Below are 17,615 nucleotides of genomic sequence, written 5' to 3'. Positions count from 1 at the left end.
GCACGGGGGGGGGCGAATATTTTTCTTGTAAAACAAAGGGGGGCCTAGCAAAAAAGTTTGGGAACCACTGAGATAAGATAAGATAAACCTTTATTAGTCCCACACGTGGGAAATTTTTTGGTCAAGGCAGAAAGTACTAGTCTAAGAGCAGTAAAAGCTAAGAAAAACACAATAGAATAGGATAAGATAAAATAGAATAAAGTACTATAGAAAATAGAATAAAATACTGTACAAAATAGAAAAAAAAGCTTTGTTATAACAGGAAAAATTGCACTTGATAAATTGCACATTAGGGAGACAGTTACAATTGTGTATGGGATGTGTGTGTCTGTCTGTCTGCACATGCGTAGTCATCTGCAGAGACCATGTTGCAGAGTCTGACAGCAGTTGGAAGGAAAGACCTGCAAATCGCTCCATCCCACATCGTGGGTGCTGCAGCCTGACACTGAAGGAGTTAGTGCTGTCAGTGTCATGGTGGGGTGCGCCGGTGTGTTTTTGAAAGGACCCAAAAAGCAGACACTGCAGGAGACGGAGCTGGATTGCAAAACAGAAGGCGAGCCTTTATTTGGCTGCTGCCAGGAGATAAACATGAAAACTAAGAAAACTATGAAAAACAGAGATAACTATGAAAAATATGAAGAAGAGATGATTATGAAAACTATGACAACTATGAAATGCTGTGATAACTATGACAAAGACTGAGACAACTATGGTGTGTACAGACGACCTGACGATGACAGAGCGGAAACAGACAGACTAAATACACACAAGGGGTAATCATAGCAAGTGGAAACACATGAGGAAACAGCTGCCACATAATGACATCACAGGGGAAGTATAAACTAAGCACATAGAACACAGAAACAAGACTTTCAAAATAAACAGGTAACATGACGAGACGCAGACATGACACAAACTTCACCACATGAACCATGCAGACGTGAAACGTGACATGAACCAACAAGAGAGACCTAACTACACAGGGTGAAGACACAAATGGATCGAACAAGCAAAGAACTAAAACTGAGCAATCTAGGAGCTAATATCTAAATGAACTTAACATAAACAATGAATGACAAAATACAAGGAAACTCAAATTCGAACTAATAATTGCAACAACAACAACTTAACATATCTTAAAAAAGATAAGTCAACAATACAAAACGAACTTAAAATGCTTGGTCATAGACCAAGCCCATGACAGTCAGAGTCTCCAACATGGGGTGGGAGATGACAGCTTAGCCACCATTCTCCTGTCACTCACCACCACCACTGGGTCCAGAGGGCATCCTAGAACAGAGTTGGCCCTCTGGATCAGCCTGTTCATTCTCTTCCTCTCCCCAGCAGAGATGCTGCTGCTCCAGCAGACCACACTATAAAAAATGGCTGAGGTCACCACAGAGTCATAGAAGGTCTTCAGGAGTGTTTAGGGACACAAAATACTGTTGGAAAAGTCATGCTTAGGAACTATCACCAGTAGCCTTCAGACTGGGTAACTCATTTACATGTTGTTTGTAACTTGTTTACATACAGCAAGTTTATTCATTTGCCTTTTTGTTCCTGTTACATCAGCTGTGTTATTGGTTCTTTTCAGATGAAAGAACTTCTACAGGTACTTGGAACATGCAAAGGTAGGCTCTGCTTTCTCTTAATGACATAGCTTTATCATTATCATTATTATTATTATTATTATTATTATTGTTATTATTACGCTACTGGGCATATTTGATATTTGAGTGTGTTCAAGTGTTCAGTAATGTTAATGTTATTGATCACATGAGGTGCATTAGAACTCAGTATAAAAAATCAATTTAAGGGACACTGACTGTCAGTCTGAAATAGGAGACAGCGCTCTCCAACTTCCAATTTGTGTTGGGCTATACAGGAACCCTTAACTCCATCAAACAGACTTTTTGGCTTCCAGGCTATGCTATCTTATTTGCTGCATTCACCTTTTTTTTAGTAATCATAAAATAAGTAAGACACAAAAGGATAACGCTATGGTATTCCCTCCCAAAGGGTAATTTAGGCATGGCACTTGAGCCTCTTAAAGTTAGTGTCACAAACGATGTTAACTATAGACTGTAATATGCTGCTAGCACAAATATCTAATAATAAAGTGTTTTTTTTACTGACAGAAACAACAACAGAGAACCATCACAGTTGATGGATGAAAGGTGCCAGATAGGAAAAAAGCTCTGTTTTAGCACTGATGATTTTTAATACATAAGCCTGGATGTTAAACTTTTTATTTCCTCTCAGCGTGATGATGGGCGCAGCAAGGGTGGCTTTAATCTCCCTGTTTAACTTGCTAAGTCCAAAGTAATGCATTTTTCCCTTTTTTATTAGTATAGTTTCTGAACTGCCTTCACAATACAACATAATATGGCATTATTAGTACTAAATCAATTTTCTGAACACAGGATGAAGTGGTGGATGCTCTGCTGGATGGTATCTTCCATTCCTCTTGAGGTGTTCTCTCAGAACTGTATGTCAACATTCAGTTGTCAACATGACTAGATTGACAGGTAGCATACAAATTCCCAGATTTCTCTGGGAATTTGTATGCCGTTAACTTCACCCTCCACATCCTCTCGAGCTCTTCTCTGAGCCCTTAGTATTTCTCCAGCTTCTCGTGTTCCTTCTTTCTGATGTTGCTGTCATTCAGAACCGCTACATCAATCACTACGGCCGTCTTCTTCTGTTTGTCTACCACCACTATGTCCGGTTGGTTAGCCACCAACATTTTGTCCGTCTGCATCTGGAAGTCCCACAGGATCTTAGCCCGGTCATTCTCCATCACCCTTGGGGGCATCTCCCATTTTGACCTTGGGACTTCCAGGTTATACTCGGCACAGATGTTCCTGTACACTATGCCGGCCACTTGGTTATGGCGTTCCATGTATGCCCTGCCTGCTAGCATCTTGCACCCTGCTGTTATGTGCTGGATTGTCTCAGGGGCATCTTTACACAGCCTGCACCTGGGGTCTTGCCTGCTGTGATAGACCCCAGCCTCTATGGATCTGGTGCTCAGTCCTTGTTCCTGTGCTGCCATGATTAGTGCCTCTGTCTTTCAGTCCAGCTTTGTCCAGCCACTGGTAGGATTTCTGGATATCAGCCACCTCCGCTATCTGCCGGTGGTACATACCGTGCGGGGGCCTATCCTTCCATGATGGTTCCTCGACTCCCTCCTCTTTCTTGGGTTTCTGCTGCCTGAGGTATTCACTGAGCACGCTGTCAGTTGGGGTCCCCCTTGCCGTAGCATTTATGTTGTACCTCGTCAATCTCTAGCTGTGAGAGCAGTCCCTTCTTTCGAATGTTGGAACACTGCTACTTAGCGCTTTACTTAGTCCCTATGGACCCAAAAGCGCTTTACACTACATTCTGTCATCCACCCATTCACACACTGGTGATGGCTGGTGATAGCCACAGCTGCCCTGGGGCGCACTGACAGAGGCGAGGCTGCCGGACACTGGCGCCACCAGGCCCTCTGGCCACCACCAGTAGGCAACGGGTGAAATGTCTTGCCCAAGGACACAACGACTGAGACTGTCAAAGCCAGGGCTCGAACCAGCAACCTTCTGATTACAAGACGAACTGCCAACTCAGGATTGCCATGATTTATACATCGGGGAAACCAAACAACCTCTGGTGAAGAGGATGGCACAACAGAGAAGCGCTAACTGGTCAGGCCAGGACTCCGTAGTCTATTTACACCCACAGGCCAGTGGATACTCTTTCAATGATGAGGATGTTGTTAGTGGGTTTTTTCCTTTCTTTAAGGAAGTACAGAAGAAGAACTACCTTTTAAAACCTTTCAGCAGTTGAAATGACAATTTACAGTGGTCTGCTTCACAAAAAGGATGACCCTGTAAGTCATCAATACAGTTATAGACCACAACAAAAACAAGTATTATTATGACTATCTTTATTTGGGAAATGATGTGGCCAGTCCTGCCGTCTCCCAACTGGTTCTTCTCCCACACTCCATACACGTCTGACCTCGTCTCACATCTGCTCCTTTCCTGGAAAAAGATAGAGAAAGAAAAACACCTCACTCCCTAACCTTTCTGTATTATTAGCTAACAATTCACAGTGTATTGATTCTACTTATTATCCACATCTGAGACATTCTGTTTAGACTCACTTGGCCCAGAAAAAATGCCCCCCTGACTTTAACCAATTATGATGTGTAAGCATGTTTTCAAATCCCTCTGCCCCCAACAGGTCAGTCTCAATAATTCAATTCAATCATAGTGCTGAATTGATGCTTTTGACCCTTGTTACATAAAGTGTGACTCTTTAATGAGCACAATTGAAAAGTGTACATAAAAAAAACAAAAAACCAAACAGTTTTATTTAATCATTTTGTTCCTAACAATGTACACATCCTGGACAGGGAGAAACGCTGGTTTGGGCGGGGAGTCAAGGAGGCCATAAGGCCATCTCTGAATTGAGGAGGGTGCCTACATTTTGCTTCTTACAGTCCTGTCAACTATCTGTGAATAGTAGACAGAGGAGGCTTATAGTGGGTTGTATGTGAGGCTGGACACTGGTCACAGACAGAGTGATTAAGCTGGAGAAGATATACAGCAGATTAAGGTCGTTAAGGATAGAGATGGAAATATTTTAATGAATTGAAAGAAGTGAAAATGTGGATGAGAGCCCAGAGAGGTGGAATTATTCTCTGGAGACAGGAGGTATGCTCAGAGGTGGGAAGAGGAATATCAGTAGAAGAAAGATTAATTATTATACTGCACCGTTATTATTAGGGATATATTAGAACTTAAGTAGCAAGTCTGTTTAAAAATTCAATAGTCAAGATCACTGAATATAAATATTTTGGGATTTGACTAGATAATCATTCGTCCTTCTCCTCATCACTAACCTTTGCACCTTTATCAAAGGTCACCACTGTAAATAAAAATATATCCTCAATGTCTGGTTAAATGAATAAAATATACTGATGACTAAATAAAGGGTATAGAACATTTGTATTTGTAGTTTTTAAAGATTACAGTTAGTAACGAAAAAAAACATAAATTAGAACCTGTGGGTTTTAAACTAATGTAACATCATTGTGAGGATTTATTCACCCTTTATATAGGACACAATTTCAATTCAAGATCTACAGGGAGTGCAGAATTATTAGGCAAATGAGTATTTTGTCCACATCATCCTCTTCATGCATGTTGTCTTACTCCAAGCTGTATAGGCTCGAAAGCCTACTACCAATTAAGCATATTAGGTGATGTGTATCTCTGTAATGAGAAGGGGTGTGGTCTAATGACATCAACACCCTATATCAGGTGTGCATAATTATTAGGCAATTTCCTTTCCTTTGGCAAAATGGGTCAAAAGAAGGACTTGACAGGCTCAGAAAAGTCAAAAATAGTGAGATATCTTGCAGAGGGATGCAGCAGTCTTAAAACTGCAAAGCTTCTGAAGCGTGATCATCGAACAATCAAGCGTTTCATTCAAAATAGTCAACAGGGTCACAAGAAGTGTGTGGAAAAACCAAGGCGCAAAATAACTGCCCATGAACTGAGAAAAGTCCAGCGTGCGGCTGCCAAGATGCCACTTGCCACCAGTTTGGCCATATTTCAGAGCTGCAACATCACTGGAGTCCCCAACAGCACAAGGTGTGCAATACTCAAAGACATGGCCAAGGTAAGAAAGGCTGAAAGACGACCACCACTGAACAAGACACACAAGCTGAAACGTCAAGACTGGGCCAAGAAATATCTCAAGACTGATTTTTCTAAGGTTTTATGGACTGATGAAATGAGAGTGAGTCTTGATGGGCCAGATGGATGGGCCCGTGGCTGGATTGGTAAAGGGCAGAGAGCTCCAGTCCAACTCAGACGCCAGCAAGGTGGAGGTGGAGTACTGGTTTGGGCTGGTATCATCAAAGATGAGCTTGTGGGGCCTTTTCGGGTTGAGGATGGAGTCAAGCTCAACTCCCAGTCCTACTGCCAGTTTCTGGAAGACACCTTCTTCAAGCAGTGGTACAGGAAGAAGTCTGCATCCTTCAAGAAAAACATGATTTTCATGCAGGACAATGCTCCATCACACGCGTCCAAGTACTCCGCAGCGTGGCTGGCAAGAAAGGGTATAAAAGAAGAAAAACTAATGACATGGCCTCCTTGTTCACCTGATCTGAACCCCATTGAGAACCTGTGGTCCATCATCAAATGTGAGATTTACAAGGAGGGAAAACAGTACACCTCTCTGAACAGTGTCTGGGAGGCTGTGGTTGCTGCTGCACGCAATGTTGATGGTGAACAGATCAAAACACTGACAGAATCCATGGATGGCAGGCTTTTGAGTGTCCTTGCAAAGAAAGGTGGCTATATTGGTCGCTGATTTGTTTTTGTTTTATTTTGGAATGTCAGAAATGTATATTTGTGAATGTGGAGATGTTATATTGGTTTCACTGGTAAAAATAAATAATTGAAATGGGTATATATTTGTTTTTTGTTAAGTTGCCTAATAATTATGCACAGTAATAGTCACCTGCACACACAGATATCCCCCTAAAATAGCTAAAACTAAAAACAAACTAAAAACTACTTCCAAAAACATTCAGCTTTGATATTAATGAGTTTTTTGGGTTCATTGAGAACATGGTTGTTGTTCAATAATAAAATTATTCCTCAAAACTACAACTTGCCTAATAATTCTGCACTCCCTGTATAAACATCTCAGATAAGTATGACATGACAATATAAGGGCTACAAGTCATTTTGAATGTGTATTTTCTCTACAGGTGAGTTCTTCCCTCTCAGAAAACGACCTGAAGATGTTAACAGACATTACTCTGATTGGCTGCAGTCTTTCGCTTTTTGCTCTGGCTGTCACCCTTTTGCTCTTCATCACAAATAGGTAATTTACTCGTCTTTCAATGATTTATTTCCAAGATAAGTACTGTCCACTTTATTACCATGTTGTCCTTGCTCCCAACAACTCTTCAGACTTTTTTACTGCTCTTTTCTAATGCCCTTGTCTTTCTCTCCTTCAATTCATTACTTCAAAAGGCAATGCAGGACTACTCTTCTGCTATTTTCCTCTTCTTTTTGCAGAAAATATAATGCCTTCGTCTTTAATGCTGTCATCTACGCTTTCTTTCCTTACTTGATGATTGGCCTAATGTTCTTCAAACAATGACATCACCTGACAGGAAACTCAGACAAGATGTTTCTGTGAAAGTCCACATCAACCTCGTAATTGCTCTGATGCTCCTCAACCTGCACTTCATGCCCAATCAGGCAGTGGGAGCAGGGTCCTCCTCTGGACTTTGCTTATACATGGCTCTTTTACTTCATTACTCCCTGCTGGCCACTTTCAGCTGGATGGCCTTGGAAGGGTTCCACCTATATCTTCTCTTGGTCAAAGTCTTCAACATCTATGTGAAGAGATACCTACTCAAACTCAGCATACCGGGATGGGGTGTGTTATGATTTAATGTTGTCAGTGTTTTGTTTTGTCATGTTTAAGGATTTGTTCTCGGTTGTATCTCACGTTTAGTTTAGTTTAGGTTCCATGTGTCATTCTGTCTGTCACTCAGTGTCAGGTCTGCATCTCATGTGAGTGTGTTCAGTTTTACCTCTGTCTCGTCTTGTTGATTATTCCCAGCTGTGTTCCCCACCTGTGTGTAATCTCCCTGTGTTTTTCTGTGTGTATTTAAGTCGCGTCTTCTGTCTTTGTGGTGGCTGGTCCGTCTGTGTATCCACCATGTTCCACTCGTGTGTCTGGTGTTAGTAGCTTAGGTTTGTAAATAGTTGTAAACAGTCTCGTCAAGTAGCAATCGGGTATTTTGTTCACCTTGTACATATTTTTCACTGCAGCAGCCTAGTAGGCGTGAGAAGCCATTTTTGTTGATTAAGTTTTCTCCTGTTTTTTGTTAGAAAGTTAGGCAAAGAACGTAACATAAATGGGGGCTCGTCCGGGATCCGTCTGTCTTCGCTGGAGGGTCCGAGGGACCGCTTCAGCATTCCGTCTTCGCTGGAGGGTCCAAGGGGCCTGTCCAGCCTTCATTCGTCTCCGCTGGAGGGTCCGAGGGACCGCTTCAGCCTTCCGTCTTCGCTGGAGGGTCCGAGGGACCGCTTCAGCATTCTGTCTCCGCTGGAGGGTCCAAGGGGCCTGTCCAGCCTTCATTCGTCTCTGCTGGAGGGTCCGAGGGACCGCTTCAGCCTTCCGTCTTCGCTGGAGGGTCCAAGGGGCCTGTCCAGCCTTCATTCGTCTCCGCTGGAGGGTCATAGGGACCAGTAGGGAGTTTTGTTTGTTATTTTTGGCACTGCTCACTGCTGAAGAAAATAAATGGCTGCTTAGCATTTTAGAAGACATTGTTGTTTGTGTTCTTGCTTTGGTGGGGCATGAGTGGGCCAATTTCTTGTTGCGTTCATACACGCCTAGACTAAGAACGTAACAGGTGAGTGGACTCATTTAGGCAGGGAGCTGTCATTAGCAGTCTGTAAGCCTTTGAATGATTGCTCAGTTCTTGCATTTCAGGTGTTCCTGACTTTTGGTCCTGTCTCTCTGGACACACCGAGCAACTCCAATAATACTGCAATGTAAGAAGCAAATTTACAGACATTTAAAATCTCAATAATAACTTATATTGTTTTGCACGTGCATGGATACTTGAATGTTTGAATGGAAAAAAAGGAATAGGCAGAGTAAAATTGCATCCACATTAATATTTCTGCAGAATTCCTTTTTGCTTTTACAATGTGAGTGAATGTGACTGAAAAGAACACCTGCACTGTCGTTGTAGATGTTACATCACCACTTATGAAGTGAAGATGGTGACTACAGTGGGATTGTTCAGTTTGGTGTTCCTCTTTAACGTGATCATGTTTGGGGTGACAGTCAGACGTGTTTGGATTCTTCGATGTTCCCAAGAGGTACATGCTAATTTTTTCATCTTTAGTGTTGAAAAGTAAAGTAATATATCATAATCTTCACCATTAGCATATCCATTAAAAGCAACAAAATCACAAATGAATAGAGTGATGGCATTCATACTGAATTTATAGGCAATAAGAAATATATATTGTTATTTATATAATTATATTATAATTATTGCTTCAATCTTTTGGGTTTTATCTTCCTTTCAATTAATACGCACACCTAATGATATACTGCTGAATCTCTTTTATAGTGACCTTTTGTCACGGTTCTGGGTCGGTTCGACCCAGCATTTTGACTTCTCTTGTTTTGGTTTAGTTTTGAGTGATTGTTTTGTTACTCTTGTCCTTCGTTGATTATTATTAGAATTCTATGTTTCTGTTTACTCGTGTTTTAGGAGTTGTTGTCTCAGGTATAGTTTGAGGTCCATGTGTCATTTTCTGTCTCTCTCAGTGTCGGGTCCGCGTCTTTGTGTAGTGTGTTACGGGTCCGAAATTGAGGACGAGAGTAAAACAATGATGGTCCAAAAGAGGTCAGTCAAACAATTGATTTTAATGAATACACGCAGCGTGGGGAGACGTACACTGGAAACCATCAGTTGTAAATCCCCACCCAAAAATACACTTCAGATTGCTTTTATAACATCAGGGTATTATGACGCCCCCTCATGCGTTTACAAGCACATAATTTGCATCTTAAGAACATTCTTTGCCCCTTGTACAGACAATGATCTATTCTAAGAAATAAATGCAGACACAGAAGTTCCCCTTTCTGGCATCCTCTTTCAAATATGGTGATGATCTCAGGCCTTTGAGGTCCCCATGGACTTGTCCTCCTCTTTGCGTCACCTGTTGCTAGGCAAACTCAAATGCAACAAGAAGCTGAATACATTCAGGCCTTCACTCAAGCCTGCTTCTTGATTATATGTATTATTACAAATGCTTGTTATGTGGTTTAATGCGATGTTAATTAATACAATGGTAATGCCAATAATAAGTATAAGTAGCAGTAAAATATTCCTTATTCCACACTCCCTCTTTTGACCCTGTTCACAAACAGGGTCACCACACTCCGTTGAGTCACTCAACCCACTCTGTCACCTCTGGATCCATTAATGGCATCATGGGCCCGAAACCACCATTCCCAGGTCCACTGCCTTCGCTCTGACCCTCTCTAGCCGTCCCCTGACTCAGCAAATCAGACAATAACCTCATATCATCTAGGTCACATGTGTCGAACTCCAGGCCTCGAGGGCCGGTGTCCTGCAGGTTTTAGATGTGTCCTTGATCCAACACAGCTGATTTAAATGGCTAAATTCCTCCTCAACATGTCTTGAAGTTCTGCAGAGGCCTGGTAATGAGCTAATCATTTGATTCAGGTATGCTGACCCAGGGTGAGGTCTAAAACCTGCAGGACACCGGCCCTCGAGGCCTGGAGTCCGACACCCCTGATCTAGGTGGTCCAGTAATAAAACGCCAGCTCCCACTTGAAAACACTTCATGCTTAAGTGGTCTCTGCCCCTTTCCTGGGTCCCTCTCTAGTGGAAATCTAGTGGAATGGACCCTCGTCATCAATCACTAAGTAAACTGAATTCTCGCAGGTCTCAAATAAGAAGCAGAAGACACTTGGGCCCTCGCTCAGGCCTGCTACTAGATTTATGTGTATTGTAAGCATGCATGCAATTAACCTGCTATGTTCTCATCTTCCCTCAACATGTATCACCTGGACACTCTCACCAGTGAAGCTTAAAACCCTCTTGGATAGAACATCAACTCTAAACAAGGACAGATATGCATTGTGTATAAAATGAACTAAACCTGTGAATAGAATGAATGTGATGACAAACATATTCAATGCAATATGAACCCTGTAAACACTATTACTGATAAACAATGCTGTAAAACATGTTCTTAATGCAATCATAATAATGCAGATTATATAGTAGGAATAAAAGAATTTCTGAATCCCCACATTCCCTCTTCTGACATTCCGACAAGGAATATCACCACACCTTATGTTGTATCACTCCCTGCCCCACTCTATGGGTTCTAAGTTCATCTAATAGATGCCCTCAACCCAACCAGGGTTCGCAACCCTTGCCATTATCTTTAGCAACAATCCTCTGACATAAGGAATGATACAACAACTGGCGATGACCAGTATTCCCAAAAATACAGTCAAAGAAAACATCACTGACATAGCCACACCTTTCCATTGTCCAAACACAGATGTCATCCAGGACGCCAGCAGATTTTCGATACCTGAGTGCTCATGCATGGTTTTAGACAATTCGATTTTGCTCTCCCGTCAGTGAACTCAGACCCAATTGTTCTGCGAACCCCATCATGGCGTCCCTGGTTTGGTTAGAGAGTCTCAGCAGGTTGTAATGAACATAATGCGGCCAACATTTCTATTAGGCGTTCCCCAAAGAAATATACTCTCCAATCCTACAGCTACCTGACTTACCAGCTTGTACTCATTAGGAACTCCCCTGGGCACTCCTATGGAGTCTATCCAGGTCGGCGAGTTCAAACGAGGATCATATGCATGGGTACCCTGGGTCCCTCTTTTGGCCAAAATGTATCTCTTACGTATGGCAGCTAAAGTTCGCATGTTATGTTGTGGAATAGCCTTTACCTGATTTCCAATAAGCATGAGCAGAGCTCCCAATCGCACCATCGCACATGTCCCTACGCTTCCCATAGGAACACGAATATTTTCCCCACAGTAATAATAGAGCCCACTTCTTGCCCATGTTCCAATTATCGTGCTAGGGTCGCTTACATTGTTGGTGGCTCGTCCCGTTAGTGTGACAGCACACCTAGTTGGGTCGATCTCTCCCACCTTGTACTTTTCATTATCTGTAGAAAACTTGAAACATGTAATTATCTTATTTTAGCATAAATGGTCCCACTGCTGTCTGCTTTGAAATGGGAGGGAAAAGTCTGGACAACAAAATACAGTTGCCAGTAGTCACTGCACTTCTAGTTAACTGTAACATACTATCATAGCCCCACTCATCCTCTAATGCAATGGTGCGGGCTCTGTAAACAACCGTGACCTAGCTGAAGCACAGGCAACACAGTCAGATACATGTTGTTCTCTAGCATTTTGAGCCACCCAATCAAGCCAGAGGTTACTGTCCTTGAAACCCGTGGCGCACTTTATCAACTCCTTAGGCTTCAGTCTAAAGTAATCTGTTGTCAGAAGTACTCTCCCTTTTGGTTCCTGTTCCTTTTGAGCTACTGTTCCCGAAGTTACCATCTGATCAGTCAGAATGGTGATTAAGCTTTCTGCGAGCGGCTTAGACTTTGCATCAACTAAATTTACCCTAAGCATATCATGGGGGTGATTGCAGACCCGTACATCATACGCTCTCCAGCTACTACTAGCTCCTGTACACTTAATGACGTCACACAAATCAAATGTGAATGAGCTGGTAGACCCTTTACCATAATTCAACCCTATGCCATTATTCATGCTGAGACACTCATCACCTTTACCTGACACCTCGCGCTTTTGTCTTTTTTACCGATCCTGTTTTAGCAACTACAGTCTCAGGAAGTGCTGGGCTGGACTGGCCTCCGTGTTCAGACAAGTGGTTCGGAGCGCCCTGCAAAATATACACAATAAACAACACAGCCATAGTTAATATCATTGCGTACAATAAACATGTAGTTGTAAGAAACATTCTAATCAGTTTTCTCATTACGTGTCTCTGATTCATGTGTTTGCATCATGTTATATAAACTTTGTATACTTTGTAGTGCATTATGCTAAACAAACAAAACCTTTCAATTCCCCAACCCTATCTGTCTCCTCAACGGGTTGTATGTTTTCAATGTTTCCTTATTATTTTGTCATAAAAATAAATCAAACAAATAACTTAAGCTGTATGACGGCACCTTGCGTTTACGCCAGGCTGTGAGCTGCCCTAGATCTACTTGCTACACCCCTTTTTTCACCTAGTTTAATTTTTTTTTATCCTAATTTAAACTATTCCTGACTTCTATGGAGGACCAGAAGAGCCACGCGCATCGAAATAAAAATTTCTGTGCTTTAATAATGAATTTTAGAATAAATTCTGCAATTGTAAATTCATTTTTGAATTCCAATTTAATAAACTGCATTTCAAAATCCTTTTTCCAATTGCATTTCAAAATCCTTTTTCCAATTGCACTTTAATAAACTGCATTTCAAAATCCTTTTTCCAGTTGCACTTTAATAAACTGCAGTTCAAAATCCTTTTTCCACTTGCAATTTAATAAACTGCAGTTCAAAATCCTTTTTCCACCTGCAATTTAATAAACTGCAGTTCAAAATCCTTTTTCCACCTGCAATTTAATAAACTGCAGTTCAAAATCCTTTTTCCACTTGCAATTTAATAAACTGCAGTTCAAAATCCTTTTCCACTTGCAATTTAATAAACTGCAGTTCAAAATCCTTTTTCCACTTGCAATTTAATAAACTGCAGTTCAAAATCCTTTTTTCCACTTGCAATTTAATAAACTGCAGTTCAAAATCCTTTTTTCCACTTGCAATTTAATAAACTGCAGTTCAAAATCCATTTCCCTTTCCTGTTCGCTCTGGGATTAGCTGCTGGATTAGCTGCTGGATTAGCTCTTCGATTAACAACTTGCTGGAGGCTATTCAAATTAGCCACACCGTGGGATGTAAGGAGCTCTCTGATTGGTTGGTCGGACACAGGCTGTCTGCCAGCCTGGATTTTTCTAGCTCAAAGCTTCTCCCTGCTACGAAGCGTGTGTGCTTGTACAAAGGCCGTTCAGCGTCGGGATTTACACTCGGCTCGACACGGATATGTGAAGAATGAAGGGACCCTGCAGCGAAACGGAGAGCCAACCTCTGACTGAGTGCCTGTCTACACAGTCTGACCACCTGTTGAAGGTAAGGTGCTAACATGGCTAACGCTAGCGTCACCGCATGTAGCCCCGTTATTTTAAGATCATCTTAGCTAATGAAAGTTTTACGTCGCAGCTGTACGAGCTCGCTACGTGTTTTATAAGCTGCTGTGCTCTTCACAAATAAAGCTGGAAGCAGCTCAGACTGTTAGAACCAGCACTGAGCCCTGTTACATTTATACGGTGTTAGAGCAATGGCTGCAACCTACAGCCTTTAAACTAGCGATTACAAATGCTGACAGTAAACTCGTCAGTCCAGATGTTACCACATTACTCTGTGGTACTTAGAGTTAAAACAACTGAGACAGGCTGATTAAAATAACAGCTGTCAGTTCTCTCATTCAACATATAAAGACTGGAGATCACACTACTGATTTCAGTTCATTTAATATGTGAGTGCACAGATTCATTCTCAACTGGACATAAATGATGATCAAAGGTTGTATATATGATGAATTCATCAAATCCCAGCCTCTAACACAGTGCGCTGAATCTTAGCTTTGAATGTCCAGTATATTCTAATCAGTGCAATGTAAGCATTCACCGAACCTATAGTATCTACACCTGTGTGGCAAATGTGTGGTAAAGATACAGATAATGAAATTTAATTATTAATACAATATACATCATGAAAAATGAAAGCTGAAATTGATTCAGTTTAGTACTTTTCTCTGTATGCTCTGTGATTATAAAGGCCTTAAATTCTGTGATATATACTGTAAATGATTTTCACAGAGGTCTTAAAGTACTTAAATCACTGCTGATAGTCTGGTTGTTTATATTTTCACATGTTTTTGTGTCTGTAGGGCTGTTTGATGACGATTTGGACTCCTATGGGAGATGAGGACACACCCACATCTGTTCCATACTGCAGCCATTGATGGTGTTACAGCTCTGAGTCAGATTTGGGCCATCAGACGCACACACTGGAAAACCAGCACCTGGACTTCATGCAGGAGAGACGGCCTCAGTGATGTAGGTTCATAAGCGAGTTCAAACATTTCTGGCCTCTTATCACTTAGATTTTGAATGCATTTAAAGCAGGAACTGCACACTAGGGGTGGGTTTTAATAATCGATTCATCGATTAAAATTGCCTGGCTTGGATAACGTGAAATCGATTCATTAAAATCCTGAATCGATTTTTTAATATAAATTTATTTTGCCCGAAACGCCAGAATCTCAGGTGAAACCTCACAAAATTTCAACAACCACCAAACAGCTAAGACAGTAAATGAGAGCAGGTACACGGATTCTGCACAAGGACGTAAACACACAGCGCGGACCCGTGGATCAGAATCAGTGAGATGTCGCCTTTCTCACCCGACGGGCGCTGCAGCTTTAAGCGTCTGCGCGCGTTCCCGCAGACGGCAATCACTTTCTGGCACAACAACTGCACGGACACGGTCGGTGCTGAAAGCCGACAGCTCGCTGATTCTGTTTCGGCGGGTCCGCGCTTTGTGTTCACGCCCTTTTTGCGCTGATTCTAAAGCTGTTAGTTTTATCTCTCTCCAAACAATATTGACTGAACCAACAGCAAAAGAAGATCCAAACTACGCTTCACGTAAACATCGTCATGAATTCCCTCTGACTTTTACTGTTTTGCTTCACCCACGATAAAATCACACTTCATGCACAGCTCTCTCTCTCTCTGTACTGTTTTCTGCATTATTCGCTTGCTTGTTACGCGCAACTCTACTGTTGTTTACAGAGCTGTCGGCCGCTGTTTTTTTGTTTTGTTTTTTTTGTTTTACATACTTCTGAAAAGAAAACCTAATTTCTGCCGTTCAATACTGAACAAATTTAAACTTTTTAAAATTATGCAAAACGCTTAGCCGTGTCTCTAATAAAACCGCTGTAACGTCAGAGGTAACGTTCATATGTTGATTAATGGTTTTCTTTCGTTTTTGATGTACTGCAGATACATATTTTTATAAAATCCCAGGCCAGGAAAACCACCTTCATGTTTTTCTGTATTATCTTCAGCTACTTTGACACAAAGGCATCTGCTGTGACGCTCACACCTTTGATAAAGTCTTGCGTGTGTCAGCTTCCTTTTTATAGATACAAAAATATGTCAATGAAATCTGAATTATAATATTTCTGACTGTCAAAATTTCCCAGATTCAAATCGAATTGAATCGAATCGTGGATCGAATCGATTTGGGACCTTGTGAATCGGAAATGAATCGATTCTAGAAATCAGTGACGATACCCAGCCCTACTGCACACCTAGCTGTCAAAAGTTTGGCAGCATGAGTACTGTAAAGTTTTGTAGGGTCCTTGTTAAAAATTCCACAAGCACCACACCACATTTGTCATATACAGTTCCATTTTGTACAGGACATTTTTGAAATTATATCTATATAGATATTATATATCCTAGTTATCCACTTGTCAGTATTTTTTGAGTAAATGGATGTCACTGATAAATCAGTGGTGATTCACCTGCAAATGTTTTTAACAAACTTTGTTTTTTGTAGAATTCATCAGCAGCTGTGGAGAGATGCATTTGAATATCTTCTGGTTCCACTTTTCCTTACCTGGAAGCTGAGTATTGCTGATTTCTGACAAGGACACAAACCTCAGTGCTTATCATGGGTGTTACATCCTCTGTGCAGCAATTCCAGAGAAAACGAGAGAGCAACGACCACTCATTAAGACCAGCCAGAAATCTGTCCCTTTCTGGCAGCTGTGGAAACTTCCATTAAGAAAGTTTGCATTCTTAGAACAATGCTGGATCATGTGTGATGTGTCATCATATGAGGATATTACATTTTGCCTTAATTCTGCTCAATTAAGTGTTTTGATCGTTGATCCAGTATGGCAGCTTTGTGTTGTGCTGCAAGTTAAAACCCATTGTCCTCATGAGCACAGCATCTAACAACTCTCCTTAAAAAAAGTCGATTGACTTTAACTGGACACAATGGTTTCCAGTGGGAGATACATTCATCACTCATCCGTGACACTGGAGAAGTCACCTGGATGAGTGATAAAACAATTTTCCATGGAAAATCCAGAGGAACTAAACTTTGTTGTTGTTTCTTTGGGCTCAATTTTGCCTGAGGCTGAAATTGAGCCCAAAATGTTTTCTTCTTTCAGAAGAAAACATTTTGCCAATAATCAGATAAAAAGATTGTTGAACCAGGTGGTATTCTCTGGAGTTTAAGACCAAAACTGAACTCCGTGAATTGACATTAGACTGGAAATTCATAAGATGAATAGAAATACTGCTGAAGCTGAATGATATGTGTGTGTATGTATGTGTGTGTGATCTTTGTTTTCTCCAATTCACCAGGTCTGTAAAGTTCAGTATGACTGTGGTACATGATACAAAAGAATAAATACAGAAGAATAACAACTTTATGTGAATAACTTTACTCTTCTTAAAAATAACTCATAAAACAAGTAAAAGTACAAATGTGTACAAGTTAGAGACTTCCTCAGTAAGTTTACACTCTTTTGGAGTGATTTTAATTGTGTGTTAAAGAAGAAAGAGATTAGAGGTAAAGTAGAGGATGCAGAGTCCATCACTGAGGCCGTCTCTCCTGCATGAAGTCCAGGTGCTGGTTTTCCAGTGTGTGCGTCTGATGGCCCAAATCTGACTCAGAGCTGTAACACCATCAATGGCTGCAGTATGGAACAGATGTGGGTGTGTCCTCATCTCCCATAGGAGTCCAAATCGTCATCAAACAGCCCTACAGACACAAAAACATGTGAAAATATAAACAACCAGACTATCAGCAGTGATTTAAGTACTTTAAGACCTCTGTGAAAATCATTTACA

General features: G+C 41.3%; 1 long non-coding RNA gene across 1 annotated transcript in view; it reads left to right on the top strand.

The window, feature by feature from the left end:
- The first annotated feature begins 8,426 nt into the window (after positions 1–8,426).
- Positions 8,427–17,615, top strand: part of LOC102077719 (adhesion G-protein coupled receptor G5) — a 28,765-nt gene continuing 19,576 nt past the window's right edge. Inside the window, exons 1-2 of the long non-coding RNA XR_003220518.1 lie at positions 8,427–8,573; positions 8,777–8,906. This is a non-coding gene — a long non-coding RNA (adhesion G-protein coupled receptor G5). The remainder of the gene's footprint in view (positions 8,574–8,776; positions 8,907–17,615) is intronic.

Source organism: Oreochromis niloticus, linkage group LG1 (assembly GCF_001858045.2).
Source record: "Oreochromis niloticus isolate F11D_XX linkage group LG1, O_niloticus_UMD_NMBU, whole genome shotgun sequence".
NCBI lineage: Eukaryota > Metazoa > Chordata > Actinopteri > Cichliformes > Cichlidae > Oreochromis > Oreochromis niloticus.
Note: the sequence above shows the minus strand (reverse complement) of the source record. Positions and strands in the feature narration are given on the sequence as shown.